Here is a 25,537-nt window from a genome sequence, read left to right on the forward strand (position 1 = left end):
GACGCCTATCACAGACCTAAACTATCAATAATGACTTATTTTAAAATGAACTTGTAACTTTGTGTCACACGCAAAGCAAAATGAAAGCTGAGCTCTATCAAGATTAAAACCTTTCATTCTGCCAAACAATGGTGGCACAGACCTTTAAACCCAGCATTCAGGAGGGAGAGCAGTTAGATCTCTGAGGTTGAGGCCAGCCTGGTCTACAGAGTGAGTTCCAGGACAGCCAGGGCTACAGAGAAACCCATCTGATAAAATAAAATCAGTCATTTCTTCCAATGACTTTTTTTTTCAAACTAAAAGGATAATCCACAGAAAAGAAGAAAATACTTGGAACTCTCATACTGAATAAACGTCTACTAGTCACAACATGTAAAAAAAAAATGATCACAATTCAACATTAAAAGTATTTGCTCTGGAAAATGAGCAAAATACTTGAATGGCTCTTTCTTTAGAGACAACAAACGGCCAGTAAGCACCCACAATGAAGTATCCTTTCACAACAACCAGGAAGACTAAAATACACACATGGCTGCCCATGCGGATGTGGAGACTAGGACCCGAGTGTATTGCTATTTTGACCGCTACTTGAAAAGAAACACAAAGGATTAATCCTCAACTCCTCCCCATTCACACATGCTCAAAAGAAATAAAAATGTATATCACAATAGTAGTTCACAATACACATTACTAACAACTAAAAAAGCAGCTCTATCAACTGATGAAAGGATAAGTAACATGTGGTATACAAAGGAATACCAAGTCATAAAAATGAATTAAGTACTGATATGACACATATCATATGATGCTAAAAATACTGTGCTAAGTGAATGAAGCACAAAAGAACAAATACTATGTGGTGCATTTTTATAAATAACCAAAACAGGCAAACTCTCGAGCAGAAAGCCCATTACTTGTTGCCAAGAGAGGGAGATGAGGTTAGACAGTAAGGAAAGCCCCCTATGCCTGAGTGGCTATGAGGAGTGCATAGCTGACAGACTCAGAATCCTGGAAAGTACACAAGTGTGAGGTTTTCTGGTGTGTAAACTGTAAGACAATAAAACTGTCACAAATACATTTAGGATGAGATATCCTCCAAAAGCCTACAATGATGACAGCTGGTTCACGTTTAGGAGAGGGCCAAACTAGCCCCTTCTGTGTGACATACTCCAGAGATGAGCCACCACAGGGTCCACAGAGTGGAACTCTTCACAGGCATCTTTGTTCTATCAGTTGTTCCTGAATATGCTACAAATTGCAGCTGTATGCTAAACAGAATACTATAACTGCTGCTCATGTAAGCATGTGCTATAATTGCTATAGAAATATCTTTTAGTTGAATACTGACTGTTTCAAATACAGTAAACACTTTAATACAAAAAATGATGTTTTTTCCACTTCATATATCTAGAGACGCTCCTTTTAGCTAATGAAAAAAAAAAAAAAAACATTTTTGTGTGGTTATATTCAAAACAACCATAAACTATACCATGGTACTTGATTATTGGATATCTCAGCACTTATCCCATTTTATAAAACACTTAATCCTTTTAAATTTTTTTCACTAGTAAAAAGGAATGCTTTCAACACTATTAGTATACATATACGCTGGTATAAGTACTATGGAAATCAGTACAGAGGATCCTCAAAGAAAACCTAAAACTAGAACTCCTTGTGTTCCAGTTATTCCACTCCTAGACACATAGCTAAAAGAAGCAGCCAGCACAGCACAGTGCTATGCACATGAGTGCTTGCTGCAGCGCTGTTCACAGCCACCATGCAACAGATGAATGAATGGATGGAGAAACATGCACACATACACTATAAGGGGTCTTTTCCCCTCAGCTATTAAAGAAGAATAAAAATACATTAAGAAGATGGATAGAAATGAAATCATCATGTTAACTAATGATTATGCTAAACTCAGGGAAGAGAAACTATCATCTGCTGTCCCCTATGTACAGGATATACATAACACATGTATGAGTGGATGCATGGATGGACAGGAAGGAACCAGCCTAAAAGCAGGAACAAGAGATGGGCTGGGGAAATGGTTTTCTGACTAAAGGTGCTTGCTGAGCAAGCATGAGAACCTAGTTTTGATTCCCAGCATGCACATAAAAGGTAGGTATGGCCAAGTGGTCCTGTAACTTCACCACTAGGTTGAGGGACACAAAAAAGCTGTTAGGGCTTGATGGCCAGCTAGCTCGGCCAAAAGATGGTGAGCCTGAGTTTCACTGAGACTCTGTCTCAAGAGAAAAAGAAAGATGATAAAACAAGACACCTGACATCTTCCTCTGGTTTCAGCATGCATGCCTACATACATACCTGTACTCACATATGCAAGCATACATACACCGCATACACATACTATGTACACAGGGGGATAGTAAGAGGGGATAGCTTACCCTAGTAAAATGATTAACTTACCAAATTCTTAATTAGAGGCAACTTCAAACAGAAGTTTTCGTTCTAATATTAGAACAGAGAAATTAAGGTAATTCAGATTGGAAACAGCATAGATGCCAACCCTCAGGACCGGTGCTTATGCTCACACATTGTAATAAACAAGACTTAATACATTAAGGAACAGTCAGCAACTAACAGTAAATATCACCATCATCATCTGTTTGTTTTGGCAACTAATAAACAATTATTATAAAATCTCAGGTAGAAAAAGTCTTATTTAATTCATAAATTACTATTCCTACTTACTAACCTGATTGTCTAGACACAATGTGTAGAGGGATCACAAAAGATATAAAGAGAAGAAATTCTCGTACCTAGGTAAAAATGAAAACAAATATAATTCTTATTGTAATTTAACTTACTGCTGTCAAGAGGGGTTCATGTAGCATATACATAAATATAAGAAACATGCAAAAGTACACAGAAATCAAGCACTTACCAAATATTTAGAGAGCCTTTTAAAAGTCTCGTTGATAGCTGAGATTTCCTGAATAATAGAAAATAAAAATAATTATTCAATGTCAGAGTTAAACATAGTCTGCCTAAAGTTTTCATGATCTTAAAAATAACTTGTATACATAATGCATGGAAGAGATAATAAACTACAAAAACACAGGCAAAGTTTAAACTACATATATATGTTGGGTTTTTTGTTTGTTTGTTTGGTGGTTTTTTTTTTTTTTTTTTTTTTTTTTTTTTTGGTTTTTTTCGAGACAGGGTTTCTCAGTGTAGCCCTGGCTGTCCTGGAACTCACTTTGTAGACCAGGCTGGCCTGGAACTCAAAAATCCACCAGACTCTGCCTACCAAGTGCTGGAATTAAAAGCGTGTGCCACCACTCCTGGCAGCAAAATGTTTCTCGAGCTGGCAAGATGGGTCCTGAGGTAAAGACTCTACTTAGACGCCAAGTCTGATGACCTCAGTTCATCTCTAGAGCCCACGAGGATGAAGGAACCTATCCTGTCGTCCTCTGACTGCCACATGTATGCACCCAGTACATACATGCATGCACACCAAATTAAATAAATGTAAATGACATTAAGTCATATCAATAGATTTCCTCTATCTACTTGTGCTAAAATCAAGAGCAATTAGATTGATAGCATCTAACCCCAGACCGTAGGAAATATAGAAAGAAAGGGGGATATTAGGAGCTTAAACAGAAAATTTAGGACCATAAAGTTTTTAGAAGATGACCAGAAATGGCTATAACTTTTTCAAATTGGGCAAAGATTTCCTAACTGGCACACATGGAAAAAAACTAGATTGGTATAATTCAATATTCGTTATGAAAAACTGAAAATGCAGGCTAAGGATACAGAACTCTGGCAAGGCACATGTACAACCATGATTCATATCCAAAACATGCTGAAAACAATTTCAAATCATCAAGAAAATGACAACTGATGCTAGAGAGACAGCTCTGTGGTCAGGGCACTTCCTGCTTTTGCAGAGCACCTCAGTTCAGTTCCCAGCACCCACAGTAGCTCAGTGCCCCCCTTTTAACTCTAGCTATGAGTTCCATATCCTCCTGTACTCACTCTATGAGCACCTGCACTCATGCACAACCCACGCACAGACACATATATGTATACACATAATCAAAAGTGGAATGGTTTTTAAAATAAAATGGCAATCTAATTTTTAAGATAGCCTAAGAATCTAATAAAAATTCTAAAGATCATATTCAACCTAATCAGGAAAATACAGATTATTATCACAGTGAGATACTACTGCATACCAGAATATTTTGTTTATTTTAAAACTACATAATATTAATTGCAAGTAAGCATGTGCTGCAACTGTAATTTTTATCCTCTGGAAAAGAAACATAAAATGGTACAGAGATACACACTCCCACTGACCAAATAACCCCTCTCCTAAGCATCTACTACCAACAGTGAGTGAGAGCATACAGAAAGATAGGAAGATGAACTGTCATAGCAAAATTATCCTTATGAACCCCACACTGTACAGAATCCAAGTATCAACAGCAGCAGGGGCCATAAACTGCAGTATAGTCATATAACAGAAACTAAATTAAGAATATGAAATAAGAACCTAAACAAGCACACACTTAGGATCTGGCTATTTAAAAAAAAAAAAAATGAGGCTAAGCAAAGTATATCTCTGATAAAGTCACCTCTCTTAGGAAGGAGTTACTATCTAGTGAAAGGCACGGGAGGCTCCTGAAGAATGGAGATCTCCATCTATCTAGGCTGGGTTTCGCTTTGTGAAAATATAGCAACAGATAAAAAATAGAAAGTTCAACTATACTTCCATTTTTCAAGTTTACTTTCCTAAAACAGAAAGAGTTGACAAATCTGTTTTCAATAAAACAAGTTTAGACGATCTATCAGACTAGTGACACAGGAGACTCTGATCTGAAAATCTGGCAGCCCGGTAGGTATCCTCTCTGTCAACTCTCCCTTAGCCCCTTAAGACAGGGTCCCTCACTGAACCTGGAGCTTGCTACTTTTTTGGCTAAGCTAATAGGCCAGCAAGCTCCAGCCATCCTTCTGCCTCCAACCGACCTTTGCCCCAAGCACTAGGGTCACAAGGGTACACAGGCACTCCTGGTTATGTTTGTGCTATAAGGCACTCTGATCCACTGAGCGACCTCCCTAGCTCCATTTGTCAATGGTTTCTTGTGGGGACAGAGTGAACCTAGGATGCCACGTATACAAGGCAAGCACTCTACAGTTCTACCACTTAACACCAAATTTTGCTAATAGTTCTTTTTTTAATTAATTAATTTATTTATTTATTTACACCCCATATCTTATTTTCCTCCCGACCCCCACCCACACCCTCCCCCGGGGTCTACCTTAGGACAGGTTCAGGTAAAACCCACAAACATGCGGGCCATTAAGATAGCTTAGCAGGTGGGAACTGGCTTATTTGATCCCCAGAATCCCCAGTAGAAAGTTAGAACCAGCTCCTGAACATTGTCTTCTGAACGCCACACAAACGTGCACTGTGGCATGCACATATGCACACAAACAAAATTACAAATATATAATCCAGCACACATATAGAGAATTAGCAGTGAACAGATGGTGGTGGTGCCAGGGACCTGTAAAACCTTTAAAGAAAACTACCCAGTCCTATTGTTTTACAAACTGAATTTTTTTCTAACCAATGTCTTTTTTAAGAAAGTCTTTTGAACCTGCTGAAGAATGCTTTACAAAAGAATATTCTGATATCCCTAAAATCCTACATAATATTGACAATAGTATCTTCTTTATTTAAAATATAAGCAGTCTCATTTCTTTTTAATTACTTTTCCATTTGTCTCTTAATGTAAACAATTTCTATTTCTCTCTAAACTAAATTAGCATCCTGATTCAATTTGAAGTTTTTAACACATTTGAGAAAAAAATCCACCTACACTTTGTAATTCACAACAGCAGATTGCCATGGACTGTGACACGTTTTGCTTTCTTTTAACATTTTGTTTCGTGTGTGCACGTACATGTATACAAATGCACACAAGTTCCACAGATACATACACACGGAGATCAGAGGACAATTCCCAGTGTATACTCTCTTAGTCCACCATGTAGGTCATATAGAGAACAATTCCCAGTGTATACTCTCTTAGTCCACCATGTAGGTCATATAGATTGAACTCAGACTGGCAGACTTGCAAACCCATTCCTTAAAGATAAGCTCTCTCAGCACTCCCCAGATGCTGAGAAACTTAAGTTTCTCCTAAGGCCAGCATTCATTAGAGGTAGACACACCAAAATGTTACAAGAATATAAGAATTTGACCTGTAGAGAAAGCTCAATCAGCCAGGAGTTATGAGGGTTCTGTGAGAAGACAAGACAGCCACACAATACAGATGCCAACACTTAGAGAGCAAAGTCCACAGGAACACTTCCACTGAATCAATTTCTAAGTCAGACTGCATTCTCCCTCCAAGCATGAAACATACTACTTTAAAGTTGTCTCTCAGTTATTAAGAGAAATATCAGCATCCTTTAATGTGAATGTTAATTGGAGAGGTATCTTATAACAATAAAGGGAAACTCCTTCATAATAAGAGATTTGTCATCCTGACTGAACTCTTACACCAAAGAGATCTATCCTTCAGGAAGGAAGGAAGGAAGGCAGGCAGGCAGGGAGGGAGGAGAGGGGAAGGGCGGGGAGGGGAGGAGAGGGGAGGAGGTATCTACTTTGAAGTTAAGAGTCTACAATGACCAAAGGCAAGAGAACAAACAGATCATGCAATATCTAAAGAGCCCACAGAAGCAGATTATGGGTTTGTTAAGGAGTAAGTACCCAATTTTATGCTTTCTGAGAACACAGAGAGATCAGAAAGACTGTAAGGATGGAAGAAGCATGGAGTGTCCACTAAAGCAGAAAATCAGTTACCTAAGCAGCTCCACACTGTTCAACAGTAAGTTCATGAGATTCTTCCTGCATGGTAACCAGCAAACACTTTCCCAGGCTCTAGCTCAGAGCTGAAGTTCCGGTGCTCTCTGCACAGTAGCCTAACCATTGAACAACATTATAACCTATTTTTTCAAAAAAAAGCTGGATTTTGAGTTTTTCACTACAAAGAAATGGTAACTGTTTATAGAGGTAGATGTGTTAACCTTACCATAAACATCACACAGTGCATATATGTATCATAACATCTCATGGAACTCCATAAACATATGTACTTTTTTAATTAAAATTTCTTTTAAATTAAAAAAAACCTTAAAACAATTCTATTTTTAAAAAGTTTTAGTATTATCACATTTAAATGGTACTCAAAAATTGGTGGGTTTTTTACTTATCTGTACTTGCACATTGTGGGCAGGGGTTATCCTTGGAAGCCAAAAGCGTGTTGGGTCTTCTGGGAATGGAGTTCCAGGCTGTTGTGAGCCTGATATGGATCCTGGAAACCTCACTCTGGTCTCCAGAAAAGCAGTATGTGCTCTTAACCACTGAGCCCTCCTTCTTCCCAGCTCCCACTTGTAGGACTCTAAGGAACAGAAGCAGAAGTACTCAAGATAATCCAAGTCAAACTTCAGCTAAGTTTAAAACCCAAAAGCCACAAAAAACACAATAAAGTAAGGTCAACTGGAATGACTGAAGTAAACATTTAAAAGGTTTTTGTTTTTTCATCTTTAACTAAAAATACAAAAGATCGTAATAAAAACTGGGTAAGACAGAAAGCAAGAAATGAATTAGGAGCTGATTCTTGTCCTGTCAGTTTTAGATCAACTTGACACAGCTGTAATCATCTAAGAGGAGGGAGCGTCAACAAAGAAAATGCCTCCAGAAGATTGCTGTAGGCAAGCACTGCTAGGGCTTTCTTAATTACTGATTAATAGAGGAGGGCCCATCCCACAGTGGGTAGTACCAGCTCTAGGCTGGTGGTCCTAAGTTCTATAAGAAAGCAGACTGAGCAAGCCAGGGGAAGCATCCCTCTAAAGCCTCTACATCAGCTCCTGCCTCCACAGTTTCTATCCTATTTGAGTTCCTGCCTTGGCTTCCATCAATGGACTTTAATTCAGAACAAAAAAGCCAAATAAACCCTCTCCTCTCCAAATTGTTTTTAGTTATAGTACTTCACCATGGCAATTATAACCCCTACTAGAATAGCCTTCTCCAGGAAAGTAAAATTAAGAAGAATATCATGAGTTAAGAATAAAAACATGGGCTGGTGAGATGGCTCAGTAGGTAAGAGCACCCGACTGCTCTTCTGAAGGTCCAGAGTTCAAATCCCAGCAACCACATGGTGGCTCACAACCATCCGTAACGAGATCTGGCGCCCTCTTCTGGAGTGTCTGAAGACAGCTGTACTTACATATAATAAATAAATAAATCTTAAAAAAAAAAAAAAGAATAAAAACATGAGAGAACTGAAAAATAAGAAAAGTAGAGAATAAAAAGAAATGAGGAAAAAATAACAACCTGACAATCTAGAAAAACACCCATAATACACACAATTGAAAATTATGAAAGTAAAATTAAAAAAAAAAAAAAACTAACAGGTAAGTTACAGTTCAAGGACCAAAAAAGTGGCTCAGTGTAGATGAAGATGCTTGCTGCCAAGCCTTGACAACCTGAGTTCAATCCCCTGGGTTTGCATGATGGAAACACAGAGCCAGCTTCTCCAAGTATTGTCCCCTGACCTCCACATAGTCATGCCCACAGAATCATAAAACAAATAGGAAGATGTGCCATCCTAATGGCATTACATTGTCTCCAGTTTAATAAATCCTGTATCTCATATTACTCTGCATCCAATAGCACTCAGAGATGTACCAACAACTCAACTATTACCTTAACTCTATTAAACCAAGTCATTAAAGCTGTTGTTTTCAGAATCAATTAGTAAGTGTTGGAGGGTCAACTGTATTAACACTGGACAAAAAAGGATGAAATTCCTAATGTTAAAGGCATGCCTAGCTCCTCACACCTCTCTATGTACTTTAATCTATTTGTAAAAACTTTCTAGTCTCTGCTTAAGAGCAGGTCAACAGCTCTCACTTCACTACTCTAGCATAACCATGAATTGAAATAAGGACCCTTAGCTCTTCTCATCGACAAAGCCACTAATATTGGCCTCGGCCAATAAAGCTACTCCTCTATTGCTGTGGCTGCAGAAGCAACATTTGTTCAACTTACAACATCAGAAGCTTCAGGGACTTCAGTTTTGAAATGTTTCTCTGTTTTATCATATGAACGTGAGGTTTTCTTTAAGGCATTTACTTTAAAACCTCACTAAACTCAAATCTTCTCTCTACAGTACATCCAATTACAAGAGATGTTGAGAATTTAACAAATATATACTTTATTCTGTTGTGGTTACCCATAAGACCAAAGTATAAAATCCATGCTACCTACTAAATATCTCAGAAACAACACAACACAAAATCAAAAGCATAACTGATCGCTTCCAATCAGCACTGTCAACTTCAGCTAGCACAACACAGAAAATACTGGCAAACTAACTCCTCTTTGACCTCAAGCAATTTAATCTGGAGAATAAGATGTACACCTAGAAAAACTAATGTAAATTACAATATGATAATGTTAACTACTAAATATGATTTAACAGGTATAATTATGCTTGAACAAATAGAAGAGACTTTTAAGACTAAAGAAAGGACACTGTAAGTTATGTGAACAGCATATATACAGGGTAAATATAAAATATATAAAATCAAGTGCCACAGCAGACTTTTAATACATGAGTGAGACTAAGTGTAACCATCCATATAAGGAAGTAGCTCTAGGAATTATTATATGGGAAATAGCTGTTGGTTCATGAACAAGTGTCTAGTTACTCTAGAATCTGGACGGGATTTCAGACAATGGGCACTTAACTACATGGTTGTAAGAAGCACTATGGTTTGTTATTCAGAAAGGTCACTGCAGTGAACCATCCCCAGCACCCCCACCCCCAAAAGACCTCTCAACTATCTGAACTACTAAAACCTCTCCTTTTCTTTTAAGATTTTAAAACGTTTGTGTGTTTTTATGTATGTGTGTGTGTGTGTGTGCGCGCGTGCACAAATGCAACATACACAAGTGCAGGTACCCTGAGAGGCCAGAGTTATGTTATGAAATGCACCTAGAGCTGGAGTTACAAGAAGTTGTGAGCCCCTCAATGTGGGTGCTACAGTAGAACTCCGACCCTCGGCAAGAGCAAACGTACTACTCTGTAACTACTGGGCCATCTCCCCAGCCCTAAAGGCTCTATTTCTAATACCTTCAGAATGCATAAAGACCTGGGGAAATAAGGCACCACTGGTACATGAAGAACCTGAAGACTGGATTTTTAAATGCAATTCATGATCAATATGACTATATATAATATAGACTACTTGTTTAAACAGCATTTTCTAAAATACTTGCTATTACAAGATAAGAACCAATTAATACATGAAATGATTACAATATCAGGTATCTTCACTCCTTCAAGGATTCCTGAGAACTGTAAGATACAAAGCTGCTACTTCTAAATTCAATAGAAAACATTGAGCATTTTATTTTATTATATTTTATTGTTAGAGGACACATAATGGCAAGCATGTGCAGGTCAGAGAACAACTCTCAGGAGCTGGTTCTGTTCTAACACTTTATGGGTTTCAGGAGCCAAAAGTCACCAGGCTTGCCAGCAGGTATTTTCACCTGCTAAACCATCTTGCCAGCCCAGCATTCAGAATATATAACCTTGATCATGGTTACCTTCCTATAATCTTACTATGAATGTCCATGGTACTGGTACATGTCTAGTTGTTAGCTATTTTTAATAAATTTATTATCAATTTTCTTGGGAAAACTCTATGGACATGTTTTCACATCCACTGGGAAAGTGTCTTCTCCAATCACAAGGAGGGAAGTTGCAAATCAGTGTGACAACACATGGTAAGACATGGATTAACCTTGAAAACATTATGCCACACAGCTATAAGCCAGTCATACAGAGACAACCACGGTATAAATGCATTTATATGTGCTACCTAGAATCCTCAAGTTCACAGAGACTGCAAACAGAAGTCACAAATGGCTGTGGGGAGGTGTGAGGAGTTATTCTTCTGGTAAAGCATTCTGCTGGGGAAAATGATTGTAAAAATAATTACATGAAAGTGATTGTTGCAAAATATAACTGCCACCTGACTGTATACATTAAAAATGTTTAAAATCCTCGTTCTTCTTTGTTACCCCATTCAGTAACCCCTTTTAGGGACCAGCTTCCCAACTGATCCCTAGAACAGCTCTCTACCAGGGACCCACAGTCAACACAGATGGCTTGGAAATCAGGCTTAAGGATCAATGTGTAAAAGAATATGGAAAAATCGTAAGAGCCAGAGGCAGTGGGTGACTCCAAGGAAACAGCATCTTTCAAAATAACAAGGCTGATAACACATATGAGCTCAGAGACTTAACAGCATGCACAATGCTCACAAAAAGTTGGACCCAGACAACACTGGAGCAAAGAGAAGGGGAAGTGGCAAAGCCCCACCCCTAACCAAGAAGATAGTTACAACTGATATATAACCAAGCCCAGGGGTAGTTGGACAACACAAAACAGACTTTACAGGTTGGGTTAGGGGTTTGGTTTGGATTTGGGTCGATCCTATGCTTTTTCTTTGCTTTGTCACGTTTTTTAATCTTACTGGGTTTTATTTGACCATTTGCTCTTACTTTCTGAGAAAGAGAGAGAGAGAGAGAGAGAGAGAGAGAGAGAGAGAGAGAGAGCGCAAGAGCATGAAGTGAGGTGGGAAAAATCTCAAAGGAAAGGATACAATCAAAATGTAGTATATGAGAAAAAAAATTAAAGGAACAAAATGGCTAGTTCTGCCAATATTTCTTCGATACATGCTGAACACTTAAAAATGGGAACTTTGCATGTCTCATTAAGAAATAGTAATATTATGCTCTCCAAGTCCTACAAGACAGAAACTGTTAGTATCCACATTTCATAGATAAAAAGTGAAGATCTGGCAAAATTAAGCGACAGAACTGCTTTGTTTTTCTAATTATGTGCAAGTGTGTATGTTACATGCAGTTCTACGCAGGTGCCCACAAAGGCTAGAAGAGAACATTGTATCCCTTGGAACTGCAGTTACAGACCGCAGTGAGCTGCCTGATGTGAGTGCTGGGAACCAAAGTCATGTCTACTAGAAGAGCAGCAAGCGCTCGTTTGCTTGGAACCATTGAGCCATCTCCAGTCTGATCTGTGTTTCGAATGAAGGTAATCATAAGCAGATTTCTGTGGTGTTTTGTTAATTGACAAAAGCAAATGAGAGCTATAGTAAGATAGGGTTTGTGTGGGAAGAGAGTTATATATACATACCCCAGCATGAAAATGTGCTGTAGTTTAACCGAGTATGTAATGCCTCATCTCCCCTCCCATCCCAATCTAATGTATTAGGGGCTTGGTTGTCTGCTGACAGATTTTCAGAAGTGTCTGGATTCTGAGGGCTCTGACCTAATCAATGTATGAATCTCCTGATGGATTCATCTCGTGACTGTATTGCTGAGAGGTGATGATGAGTAGGAGGCGGGTCTACTGGAATAAATCAATCACTGGAGTGTGAACCTGGGGCTATCACTTGCCCTTGCCCCACTGGATCTCCTTCTATGTCCTTCCAAAGCTGTTGTGATGTCCATGCTTTGCTGTGCTATACCCTCCTCACCATAATCAACACAAGTCTCTAAAATCAGGAGCCGAAATAAAGTGTAATCATATACATACATACATGCACACACATGTACACATATACTTACACAGAGAGAGAGAGAGAGAGCTATGTTCCTTACTTGCTTTTCTCAGGTACTGTTCACTAGGATGTAAAAAGCCTGAGTAGTAGCAATACTAGAAAAGCTCTGCCCTCTGCAAACTGAAGTCTTCTGGAGAGAGTATGTAATTGTATTAACCACTTGTCTCATCACTTGCCTTGACAAAACACCTGACAGAAACTACACAAGGATGGACCTACTAAGCACACAATTTAAATGGTCTGCATGCACTGCTGCAGGAAGGGTGGAGATCCCCATGCACAGCTGCAGGAAGGGTGGAGAAGAGTTCCTGTTGGCAGAAGCCTGTGCCAGAGATTCCTCACATTACAACAGACAAGGAAGTACAAAGTCCCAGAAGCAGAGTCCAGGCTGTAACCTTCAAGACCACTCCTAGTGACCAACCTCCACTGACCAGGCCCATTTCCCATACAGCACCAGCTTGGGAACAGGATTTCAAAACATGAACCTGCAAGGGTCACTTTAATTCCAACCATAACTGTGATAAACTATGAAAGGGCACACCCTAGTGAATGTTCTAAATCAAGAACAGCTTTCCCCCATGCCAATGACCTTTCAACAAACATACAGATGTTTAAAGCAGAGAACAGGGTGGGCAGGTTGGAACACACCTGTATTCTAGCGCTTAGGGCACTAAAGCAGAAGGACTTCAACTTCTAGGCCAGCCTGGGCTACACAGTAAAACTGCCTCAAAAAAAAACCCAATCACAAACCCAATCACAAAAGAACTCAAATGATATGTTCTCACTGATAAGTGGATATTAGCCCAGAAACTTAGAATAGCCAAGATATAAGATACAATTTGCAAAACACATGAAACTCAAGAAGAACAAAGACCAAAGTGTGGACACTTTGCCCCTTCTTAGAATTGGGAACAAAACACCCATGGAAGGAGTTACAGAGACAAACTGTGGAGCTGAGACAAAAGGATGGACCATCTAGAGACTGCAATATCCAGGGATCCATCCCATAATCAGCCTCCAAACACTGACACCATTGCATACACTAGCAAGATTTTGCTAAAAGGACCCTGATATAGCTGTCTCTTGTGAGACTATGCCGGGGCCTAGCAAACACAGAAGTGGACGCTCACAGTCAGCTATTGGATGGATCACAGGGCCCCCAATGGAGGAGCTAGAGAAAGTACCCAAGGAGCTAAAGGGATCTGCAACCCTATAGGTGGAACAACATTATGAACTAACCAGTACCCCGGAGCTCTTGACTCTAGCTGCATATGTATCAAAAGATGGCCTAGTCAGCCATCACTGGAAAGAGAGGCCCATTGGTCATGCAAACTTTATATGCCCCAGTACAGGGGAACGCCAGGGCCAAAAAGTGGGAGGGGGGGTGGGTATGGGGGAATTTGGGATAACATTGGAAATGTAAATGAGGAAAATACCTAATTTAAAAAAAAAGGGACTGAAGAGTAAGGAATCAGTATAGAATCCTAAGAGAAAGGAATTTATCATATGAATAAGGTTATTTTTATTGAAGAATATAAAGCATGCACAGGTATTTGTTGTTTATATCTTTATAACATTTGACCTTCAAAAATCTTATGTGGAAATTTCAAGCATTTTTGCCTCCCATTCCCAGCCATTCAACTATTTTTATAATCACTAGATAAATCATCCATACCAGGAAATACACACAAATCTTAGCTGTCCAACAAATAAATATACCCTGTAACGCTTGCGTGCGCACATATACCGGTCAGACACTGAACATTTGTATCACTTTAGCAAACATATCCAGTCAACTATCCACCATTAGCATCGTTAAACCCAAAGGCAGTCAGTGGTCACAATTTTTACTTTTTATCGTAGAGTAGCTCTGTCTTATCTAAAATTTAATATAAGAGAAATTATAGAATTCTGTATCCAGGTTCTTCTGCTGAGTGTGTCTGTGCTATTCATCTATGTCTCTTTTTACACTGGGAGTTCCTTTTTATTAATGAGTAGCATTCCACTGCAGGAAATTCCAGCCATTAGCTACTGAAAGATATTTGGGTTGTTTCCAGTAGTCAGATATTCTGAATAAATCTAGTACGCCTTCCTTTCAAAGAGTGTCTTATGAATGAGTGTTTACATTTCTCTTTAGTAGTACATGTTTCAATTTGTAAGAGGCTGCCAGAGGTGTCATCTAAGAGGGTCCTGGGTATCTTCCCAAGGAAATCTCTGTTGTGAGTCCTTGGAATTTTAGCCCTTCTGGCTATTTTTTGATGGCTATCTTGCAGGCTAAACTTTCATCTCCCTAATGACTGACATGAGTATCTTTTTCTACATTAAATATATAGAACATGTAGAGCATAAGGCCAGAATAGTTATAAGAAATATATATATATATATATATATATATATATAGAGAGAGAGAGAGAGAGAGAGAGAGACAGACAGACAGACAGACAGACAGACAGACAGACAGACAGACAGTGAAGCCCCATGAGAATAGACTGAGACATTAGGCTAAAGGTGAAATTATGTGAGTGAGAACTGCTAACTCAGATTTAGACTTGTTTTGTCTGATCTACTTCTTAAGATAGCTGCGTGGAGTCATGACATTGAGAATGCCTGGAAAGAGAAAAAAAATCAGGAGAGGATAGTCTAGAACCAAGAATCAAGCAAATTTAATTTTTTTAATAACTAAATTGAAGGAAAAAGTTAAGTGAAAATAACTTTAACTTTGGCTTAACAGTGAAGAATGACGAAGAGCAGCAGAACATGCCTGGTGGTGGAGAGGAAGGAAGCCTATCCCAGTAAGAAGGAAGACACTAAGTAAGGAACACCACGGAGTCCTGTCTTCCCTGGAAAGTGAGAACAAAACCTTCTGTAGAAAGAGACATTGTGGGAGCCTACAGAGCCCAAATGACTGAATGGTAGGTACTGGGGCCAAGGGAAGCAGTCAACAGAAGAAACACTACATCAGGCAGCCAAGCTATGCCAACATCTACTTGTTGATGCCCATGAATTTATAGCAGTTTCTATAATCTTAAACTTACAAATATACCCAAGTACACATTTATAATCTAAAGTTTAGATAGATAGATAGATACATACATACATACATACATACATGCATACATATACACACACACACACACACACACACACATGTATGTACATATATACACATGTGTATATGTGTACCCTTTGGGGTGGCTTTCTACTGCAGCATTTAAGTAGTATAAAAGTGAAGAAAACAAGTTAAAATAGGAAAGGGAAACAGAGCAAGCTAACGCACAGAAAAGTACAGTGGCTACAGTGGCAGCAACTAACCTGGCTTCCTTGAAGGGCACAGTGATTAACTAGGTGTAACAATCTTTTTTTTTTTTAAGATTTTATGTATTTATTTTATACATATATGACAAGTACACTGTAGCTGTCTTCAGAGACGCCAGAAAAAGGCATCAGATCCCATTACAGATGGTTGTGAGCCACTGCGTGGTTGCTGGGAATTGAACTCTTAACCTCTGAACCATCTCTCCAGCTCCTAGGAGTAACAATCATTAACATAATTTCCAGGCCAACCAGAATAGGCTACAGAGGAGAGGGTAAAAAAAATCACAGAAAGTAAAACCCAGAACACTAGCTAGTCATCCATGCAAGTACTAAGCCAAGAAGAGTTACTATAGGGCTGGAAATGCAGTTGTACTAGTATCTTTCTAGAATTTAAAGAAATTTCCAGAAAGGCAGTAGGTGGCAGCCCATAGAAGGCCAATCCCAGGGATTAGACGCTTCTGAATGCCTTCTGGGCATTATTTAATTCTAGTAGTCATTTAGATGGTAAGGCACGATGGTACTTCTACTGATGAAGGAAACAGCATGAAGTACAGAGGGGTTTATCAAGTTATTCTCTTAAGCCATGTTATAACAAAGTGTAAGACACCTCACACATCAAGAAGGATTCCGGTTACTGTAAGCATCCAAACAGAGTAGTTTCAGTTACAGAAATATATTAAATACTGACTACATTTCCAGTTCTGAATAGTCTCCCTCAGAAGCCCCATTAAGAAGGGATATATGTGTGTGTGTATGTATGCATGCATGTATGTATGTGTATATGTATGTATGTATGTATATGTGTATATGTGTATATATATCTGTATGTATATACATGTGTGTGTGTGTGTGTGTATAAATCAAAGCCATTCTTATAAATTAATCTTTGAGCTGACATGAAAGTGATCTTCACATGTCAGTACAACTAACAAGACTGCAAAGGAACAAAGTGTCTACCCTATAAGAGGTTGCTTGCCGGAACTAGATATTTAACCTTTATAAGGACTATAGTTAAGACTTTTTGGTCCTTAAAAATCATATCTACCTCTCTTTCCACACACTAGCATAAAAATGACCAAGAACAAGGAAGGGCTTCAATGTTGTTAGTACAAGAAAAATTAAAAGGAACAGACTTGGGCAGCATTAACGCAGCATTTGCTAATTATAGGCTTATCAACAGAGGACACCTATTTTTTGGATTAAGAGTTGGGGGGGGGGATGGGGACAAAAAATGGGGAGGTGGAACTAGAGATGGGGTATGGTGGCAACACCTATAATTCCAGCACTTTGGAGGCAAAGGCAAGTGGATGTCTGAGCTTGAGGCCAGCCTAGTCTATATAGCAAGTTCTGGGCCAGCCAAAGCTACAGTAACAAGAGTAAATTTAAAGATGATGTCTATGAAAGCCATCAACTGTACCAGAAGACATTTAAAAGTACATAAAGGAACAGATGACTGTTACCGCACTGAAAGCTGTAAATTCAGTGAGGTTTCAATCACAATTCCAAGAGTTGTTAGAAATTGCTTGATATTAGATAATTTTGGAAGGATGTTTGAAACTTGATAAGCTGACCTGAAAGTTTCAGAGAAGGTTCACTTTATTAAATTTCAAAGACACATTAGAATTGTTCTCAATTAACAGTGCAATGCTGACATGAAGGAAAACAAACCAAATCAGTCCAGAGACTAGAAACAATGCAAATAAAACTCACTGTCTTAACAGGCTTTTTCCACCACTAAAAGTACATGGCAGAAATCATTTTAAAGAGGGATTCCCTCTGACTTGGGGCAGGAGGATGTGACACAGGAGAGAAGCTCTTATCATGGTGTCATATCACAGTGGTCAGGAAACAGAAAGACAGGATGTCTGTCTATGCCAACAGGCTTCCCACAGTACCTCCACCCTCAGGTTTCCGCCCCCTTCTTGCTGGAGTTGGGTGAGGTGCAACTCTAGAGATCTAGCCCAAGGCTGCACATGCTATGCTAACACTCTACCACTGGAGTACATTCTCAGTCCCCGGAATTTGAAAACAGGGCTCTTCTGTGTAGGCCAAAAGCACCTTTAACCCTGACCTCTGGAGTACTGGGATTACAGCTGTGTACACCTGATTTTCGTTCCCACATTCACTTTATCTGCCTCTCAGTCTCTGAATGGTACAGTCCACAGTCAGGGCAGCTCTGCCCTCAATTAATCCACTCTGGAAACACCCAGAAGTGCTTGTTACTGAGGTCCTGGGCTTGGCTCAATCTATCAGGCTGACACTCAACATCAACTATACACACAAGCAACAAACTAAAACACTGACAGAACTGAGTGTAAGAAAGATTAGAAAAGTAGTTGTAATGCTTATTTCTCAAAACACTAATTAATGCACAGATTATAAAAAGTGCCAGAAATCAATATAAAGGGAAAATACAGAAAATAAATGTAGAACATACAAAGAAAAGATTCAAAGAACAGGAAATCAGAGTGATTAAAGATGCTCAACTTCACTAGAAATTAAAGTAATAAATAAATTTTACATCAAACTCAAACAGGCCAACTGGAGGCTACTAGATAAAAATTAAGGGGAACAGGGTGGGAGGTATCAAGCTGTAACTTTTAGACCCCAAAGCAACACCTGACCCCCTACTTTCTGGTGCCTATCGCAGATCAACTCACACACTTGATTACGAGACCATGTACGAGCATTATAGCACCACTTGCCAAAGACAAAACCTAGTTATCTCTCAGCAAAACTGACTCTTACTCAACATGCAAAGTTAACAGAGGCAGTAAGAAATGAACTAAGTTTTTTATGTCAATTGGAATGCATTTATAAAGCAATGAAACGTAAAACTGTTCAGGTCATTTTATGTACATTTCAGACATAGAAAAACAAGAGTGGAATGGCCAAAGGACCTTAGGCCACCGGGTACCTAGTAACAAAGGAAGAAGAGCTGAGAAGAAAAGAACTTCAAAGGAAGAAAAGCCCCTACAAGTCAGGAAGAGACTGAAGGAGGATCATCAGTTCAGAGCATCAGATGAGGGATGCAAAGGAGGACAAAGGTTGTTAATGGCTCCTTAACCCTGACTTAGGCACAAGAGGTATGTTTAGTACCTTCTGAATTTCTACAGTGTGTCTGATTTACTTCATTATTTATATAGAGTTTTAATGGTATTTAAAATAGTAAGCTTGCTGATGATGAATACCAAATCCAAAAGTTACAATGAAAGGAACTTGGAGACAAACAGAGGTTTCTGTCAAGGCAAAAATCACAAACCATTACAAAGACAGTAATACAGATGGCAAGGCCATGACCTTCTAATGGGAGCAGATCTGAGCCTCTGTAAGGAAGAAGGAAATTGGACATCCTGGGCAGGGTGCTAAGGTGAATCAAATCTAGCTAGCTTGTTATCTCAGCTCACTCGGCCTGACTTCACTGTGATTTTTCAGGTGACCTTGAATCTAAACAGTGCATTCTGTCTGGTAATGCAAGAGACAGAAAAGCCTGTTACCAGCTCACAGGGAGCTTATCACTAGTGTGCCACTAAGATGCATACAGAAAGAAAAAGCAACACTTCACACCTAGACAACTGCAGCTGGCATTCAGGGAAAAAGAGTGCCAGCTGGAGGAAAGGTTTCCTAACTACAGTGGAACTGAAGCTGAGGAGGTGAAGGACAAACACCAAAACAATCCAAAGGTGCAAAACACACACCAAGCAAGAAAAATGGTGCCAAAATGTAAACCTCTGGGGAAGGAAAACTGTGAAAGATGTGCTTGGCAATTTTTAAGTCTCAGAAAAATAAAATATTTACAAAAATCTATAAAACCAGGATCTAAGTTGCAAAAAAGAACTTGTTAAAACATGTAAGTAACTCTCAGAGAGAGAAAGCATCCGCTCACAGGCTGTAGAGCAGGAAAACAGCAAAGTCAATCAAATGATCCCCATAACAGCACTCTAGTACCACAAAAGCCCAGTGAACAGGACAAGGCTCACTGGTCCCTCCGCCACTGCTGCCCCACAAACTCAGGGTCTCATGCCTCAAACTACATGAAGCAGCCATTCCAATCAAGAGCTGTTAGCTTGCACTTCTCTTTGGGATTTGTATCTTATGCATCCATGTAATGCACAGTGCCTGTATCTTATTGTAAAGGATTCTGTGAATTATAGCCCAGTATGATAGTATCCCAATACCAATAAACAATCTGAAATAAACAATCAAAAACATGACCCAACACGTACAATTTTATTCTTAACAATAAACTCCGAACAAAATTCTCAAGATGACAAACTCTAAGACTTGTATAAAATAAATCCTCTGCTCCTCACAAAACCGTTAAAAACCAGTCCCATCAGCTGCTATAGCAGCTCCAATAGCAGAAATTCTAAGTGATGACCATTGCCTGGTTTGTCTATAACCTACAGACTAAATTGCATAAGGGGAGTAGGAATGAAAAGAATGAGGGAAAATGTATTAATAACACATAAGCATATAAGAAGGAAATTAGCCATCCCTCTAGCAGATACCCAGAGGCCAAGAAAAGGGTCACAAACTCAAGGAAACCCTGTGTAACTTACATACTACCTTGAAATACAAACTAAAAAAGTAGCAGGGCTACTTGTCTATCGTGCTCAAAGGCCTAGGTTCAATCCCCAGTATTAGGAGGGTGGGGCATGGGGCAGAACTTAACAGATTCTAATGGGCTGCCCTCCTATTTGAGATCTAGGAATTCTACCATTTTACAGCCATAGCCAAGGAGAATTCATGCAGTGTTTCTTTGGCCATCACACTTAGCATGTTTCCTATCTTTCTTACGGAACTGAGAGCATCCAGATCCTATCAGCCCTTCCTCTAAAGAGGGAAAAGACACCCACAGCAGCAGTCACAGTGCCACGAAGGTTCTTATTCCCACCTAGTAAATGCAGTGTGTTCAAGATCGTAAGTGGAATTTTCTGGAGAGTCAGGAAGATAGCTGAATGGTCAACATGATAAATGGACTTCATCAATCCTGTTCTGTTTTAACTTTTTCACTTCCATTAAACTGTACCATGAGTTTCAGTTAGTACATAGCAATACCAAAATCAAAAGGGCAAATAATTAGAACTATTTGAACTAAAACACTGAAACTAGAATCTCTGTAAGTAAATCACATTAACTCATTCAGCAAAAATACAAAAGCATGTTGTCTATTCGTACGTGGTTTCACCCCTCCTCTTTTCCTCCCCTCCCATTTTTTGAAACAAGTTCTACACATATGTATAAAGTTTTTGCAAGTCTTAAAAAACACACTCTACACAATCCTCTTCTTCCCAATTTAAGTAGAAGAGGGTGTTGTAGGACATAATCTTGGCTCCAGTTAGAGGTCTGGAAAAATAAGGACTGTGGGAACAACTGCTCACTCTCTTAAGCAAGATTGTATCAGGTCTTCAATAAAGTAGACAAAGATGGGTGTGGTGGGATGAGGCAGGAGGTTCACTAGGAGTTTAAGGCCAGTCTGGACTGCATAGTGGGTTCATGAAGACTTGTGTGTCAACAATTCCCTATATCAGAGCCACAGGACAGTTCAGCGGGTCAAGGTGCTTGATGACAAGCCTGGTTACCTGAGCTTGATCCCCAGGAGGAGGTAAGAACTGATTCTTGGAAGTTATTCTCTGAACTCTATGTATGTGTTCACAAAATTAAAATGTAATAAAAATTAAACGGTAACAATTTCTTCTATTAAAAGAATGTTATTCCAGCACAGTGAATAGTAGAAGGCCCACAGAGCACATGCAAAGCCCTAGATTCCATCCCAAGTGCCACCAAAGAGAGACCTGATTACAAAGATGATTGTAGTAAACATAATAAAGCCAATTTAGAGCATAAATTTTCTTAAAATTAAATCAGACCATCTTTTTCTACTAGGCTATTCCACTCTTGTGCACCTGGTGTTAAGAGCCACTTACTACTCACAAGTATTAAGGTGCTCAAATTGAAGAGCCGGTGAATTTATGCCTCTAGAGGGCAGCATTTATCACAGGACAGAGAAGCTTGAATGAAAGAATTCCATTGTCCAAGACATTTGGTAAACTTCTTTTTCAAGAGATGGCTCAGAACCCTTAGCATATTAATGTGCACTGTGAATCTTAATAGGCTATAATTACAGTACATGGTGTTTCTTCAACTTAATCACAAAACTCTCTTCAGGACCAGTGGTCCTAAAATTATTGTCACAGAATTCATTACACAAACTACTGGACGAATTCTCTCAAAAGAAAAGCTTACAGGATTGCTCAAGTGTCTCCTCCTTTTTTTCATGGGCTTATTCCTCTGACTTTAAAGCAATTCTCTGGGCATCACCATGTATTGTGCAGATCATAACAGTCAGCGGGATAAACGCCAGCAGAAATACTCCTTATTCCTGTGGTCATCAAACATGAAGAACTTACTGCTGCTGGACTTAATCAAAGAAGAGAAAGAAAGACTGGTGCGGTAACTACTCCAGACACATCTACCTCTAGCTTTAAAAGTACATTACAGAAGAAGCAAACTTAAAAAAAAAAAAAAAAAAAAAAAAAAGGTGTATCTACTATTGGGATAATCTTTCTGTGCATTGTGTAAAGGTTGTCTTTGTATTATTCAAATGTACTGGATTCTTGTATTGGTATTTTTATTGGATCATCACCTGCCTGAGGATTTTGTAAACATTCTTCTCCGCCACCTTCCAATAAAGAAGGTTTAATAAAGAGCTGACAGACTATAGCTGAGACAGGAGAGGAAAGGGGAACTTCCAGGCAGAGATAGTAACTATGGGATGAAAAGAGGAGTGAGGAATTCACCAGCCAGACACTGAGGAAATCAGACATACCCAGACTTAGTGAGAGGGAAGGAGCCACATGGCAAATGTAGATTAGAATAAACAGGTTAATTAAATTATATGAGCTAGTTGGAAAGTAGCAAGCTAAGGCCTAAGCTTTCATTCATAAATAAATAAATAAATAAATAGTCTCCGCGTCATTATTAAGAGCTGGTGGGTAGAAACAGTCAGATGATAATCTACTCAAAAATCAAAATATTAAACATTTGAGATCTATTAACAATCTTCCCACAATACAAGTCAACTGGACTTTAATGTGTAACCTAAATATTTGTTCTAAACTTGAGATCTTTATACATATACATATATATTTGTGAAAAAAGCTATTAAATGATATTGTTCCTGATTTGTTTTATCGTCTTTTCTAAAACGTGTGTGTGTGTCTGTCTGTCTGTGTGTGTGTACATGCACACACAAACACAAACCACAGCACGTGTGTAAAGGTGAGAGGATAACTCATCTAAGTGAGTTCTCTATCACATGAGTGACAGGGACAAGGATGGGTCATCAGACTCAAACTCAGGTCATGAGGCTTGGTGGCAATCGCCTTTCCTGCCATCTTGCCAGCTTATTACGTAGATTTTTACCCATGAACAATGTTTGAATTATCATTTCTTTTAATCCTTCCTGGCAGTGAAGCATGCTACAAAGAAAATTTTAGTACTGAGCAGCTCTTCCCAGGGCTCTTGATTAAAAAGTTCACTGGTACTTAATATTCCTATGACATAAGCCTTTTCAAAATTATACATAAAAATAGTACTGGTCTTGTCAGTATCCATTAACTATTTCAGTTGAAGTGAATGTTTTTCAACTTTCAATATAAAGTTGAATGTATTTACTGCAAATTTTTTACAATACAGGTTGTGAGGATGCCTACATAAATTACATAAATCTTAGATGGTTACTAAGTTAAAAATGCCTTTTGATTTGAATTTCTATTTGAATTATTTTATTATCTTTTATACACAATTTAAAATTATACTCTTCTAAGGAATGGATACAAAAGGAAGCAGCACGAGTGGCGATACGGCTCAGCTGGCAGATGCCGCTGAGTTGGTAGAATGCTTGCTGAGCATACACAGGGACCTGGGCTTGATCCCCAGCATCGAATAAGCAGGTATGCTGGAGCAAGCCTACAAGCCCTGCGCTAGGGAAGTGGTGGCAAGAGGGCCCAAAGCCAAGGCCACTCTCGGCTAGTCTGAAAGATGTTTTATTACAATATCAATAAACTCAAATTTTGAAAAATTACTTCCTTCAGTTTTAAATGAATCAAATGACAAGGGCACTGCCAATCAGAACTTCAGACAAGTTCTGAAAGAACTTCCAAATAAAAGAAATACTGTCAAGATGCTGCTTTTTAAAAAATTAAAATAAGCCCTTCATGGTGACACAGGATTGTGATCCCAGCACTCAACAAGCTAAAGCAGGATTGTGAGTTGGATGCCATCCCCAGCTACACAGCCAGACCCTGTGTCAAAAAAATCAAAATGGTAATAACCAAGTAGTAACTACTGATAATGACATGGACCTTACTAATTTTTCATAAATGTCAAAAATTAGCAAACAGGTACTAAAAATTAGGTTTAACAAACCAACTGTTCTATGTTAGAAATATCTAAGAAGAAAACAGTATTTCTCTTGCAGCTTTATTCCCTGTATGACACACATTGAAAATGCTTGTGCTCAGTTTTCTGAGACAGCCTATGAAAGATCGGGAATACAGTTCATCAGCTGTCCAGCGTGTATGTGCCAATACAATACAATAGTGATCCTACCCAGTCTGTGGAGATGAAAACAAAATACAAGTCATTTAAAGATCTTGTGCTCTTTCCTCACTGGATGAATAGTAAAAGAATTTCGTAGAAATTAACCCACCATTAACTCTAAATGAAAACAAAATGTGTTTCAATATTCAACAACAACAAAAAAACCCAGTGTTTGCTTTCTCATATCTCACTGCATATGAACACACTGAACGGAAGCATCCAAAAGTCAAGTTTAGTGTAAGCTAGCTACCCAAGTATAGACATTAATGATGACATTTAATGTTCATAACACAATCAACAATCAAGATTTATACTTTTTAACATAGACCCATAAACAAAAGCTAATTAGAATTATTAAGCAAATCAGCTGCAAAAAATGACAAGAAATAGCTGAAAAACAGCAGACTGATGCAGAAATGTAAGAGCTGCTTTCAACAGACAGAGCATGAGCTGGCACTCCTGTTCCCAGTGCGGTCTGAAGCAGTCACTAGGAAATGCATCAGTACTTCTCCAGCTTCAGCACACATCAAGAACGCCTGGAGAAGTGAGCAAGTACAGTACTCTCTGGCTGCAGTCAGGAACATGTGTTTGTGCCCATTCAGAGTTGAGGTTGACTCTGCCATGGCTGACCACGGGAAAATACTTAGAAATAAAACTGGGATAAATTAATGGGAAGTATGGATGAATTTTGTGAAGCAAACTGACACAGCCCAAGTACAAGGGGGCACTAGTTAATGCCTTGCTTAGCTAAAAGCACAATGTCTGGGAAGCTGTAGCTTATAAACCATGCTCCATGATGTTTTCCTTGTTTCCAACTTTCCAGACGTTGCAAATTTCAAGCTGCAGTTTACAACAGAGATAGGAAATAAATTGAGAACAAACATTGCTTTAAAAACCAAAGCAGCAAGGGGAA

The 25,537-nt window shown here is 38.9% G+C and overlaps 1 protein-coding gene across 5 annotated transcripts in view; it reads right to left on the reverse strand.

Moving 5' to 3' along the window:
- Positions 1 to 25,537, reverse strand: part of Fbxw7 (F-box and WD repeat domain containing 7) — a 161,775-nt gene that overhangs the window by 111,732 nt on the left and 24,506 nt on the right. The window contains exons 2-4 of one of the 5 annotated variants that reach the window (XM_029475514.1): positions 2,909 to 2,956; positions 2,720 to 2,783; positions 2,431 to 2,472 (exon numbers count right to left, since the gene is read on the reverse strand). The gene's annotated coding sequence lies outside the window, so the exon portion shown is untranslated. Of the gene's footprint in view, positions 1 to 2,430; positions 2,473 to 2,719; positions 2,784 to 2,908; positions 2,957 to 6,847; positions 6,867 to 25,537 lie in introns of those variants that run through there. The other 4 variants (XM_029475515.2, XM_021158294.2, XM_085835801.1 and 1 more) reach the window with 4 other exon arrangements.

Source organism: Mus caroli, unplaced genomic scaffold (assembly GCF_978045245.1).
Source record: "Mus caroli unplaced genomic scaffold, Mus_caroli_1 scaffold_3, whole genome shotgun sequence".
Lineage (NCBI taxonomy): Eukaryota > Metazoa > Chordata > Mammalia > Rodentia > Muridae > Mus > Mus caroli.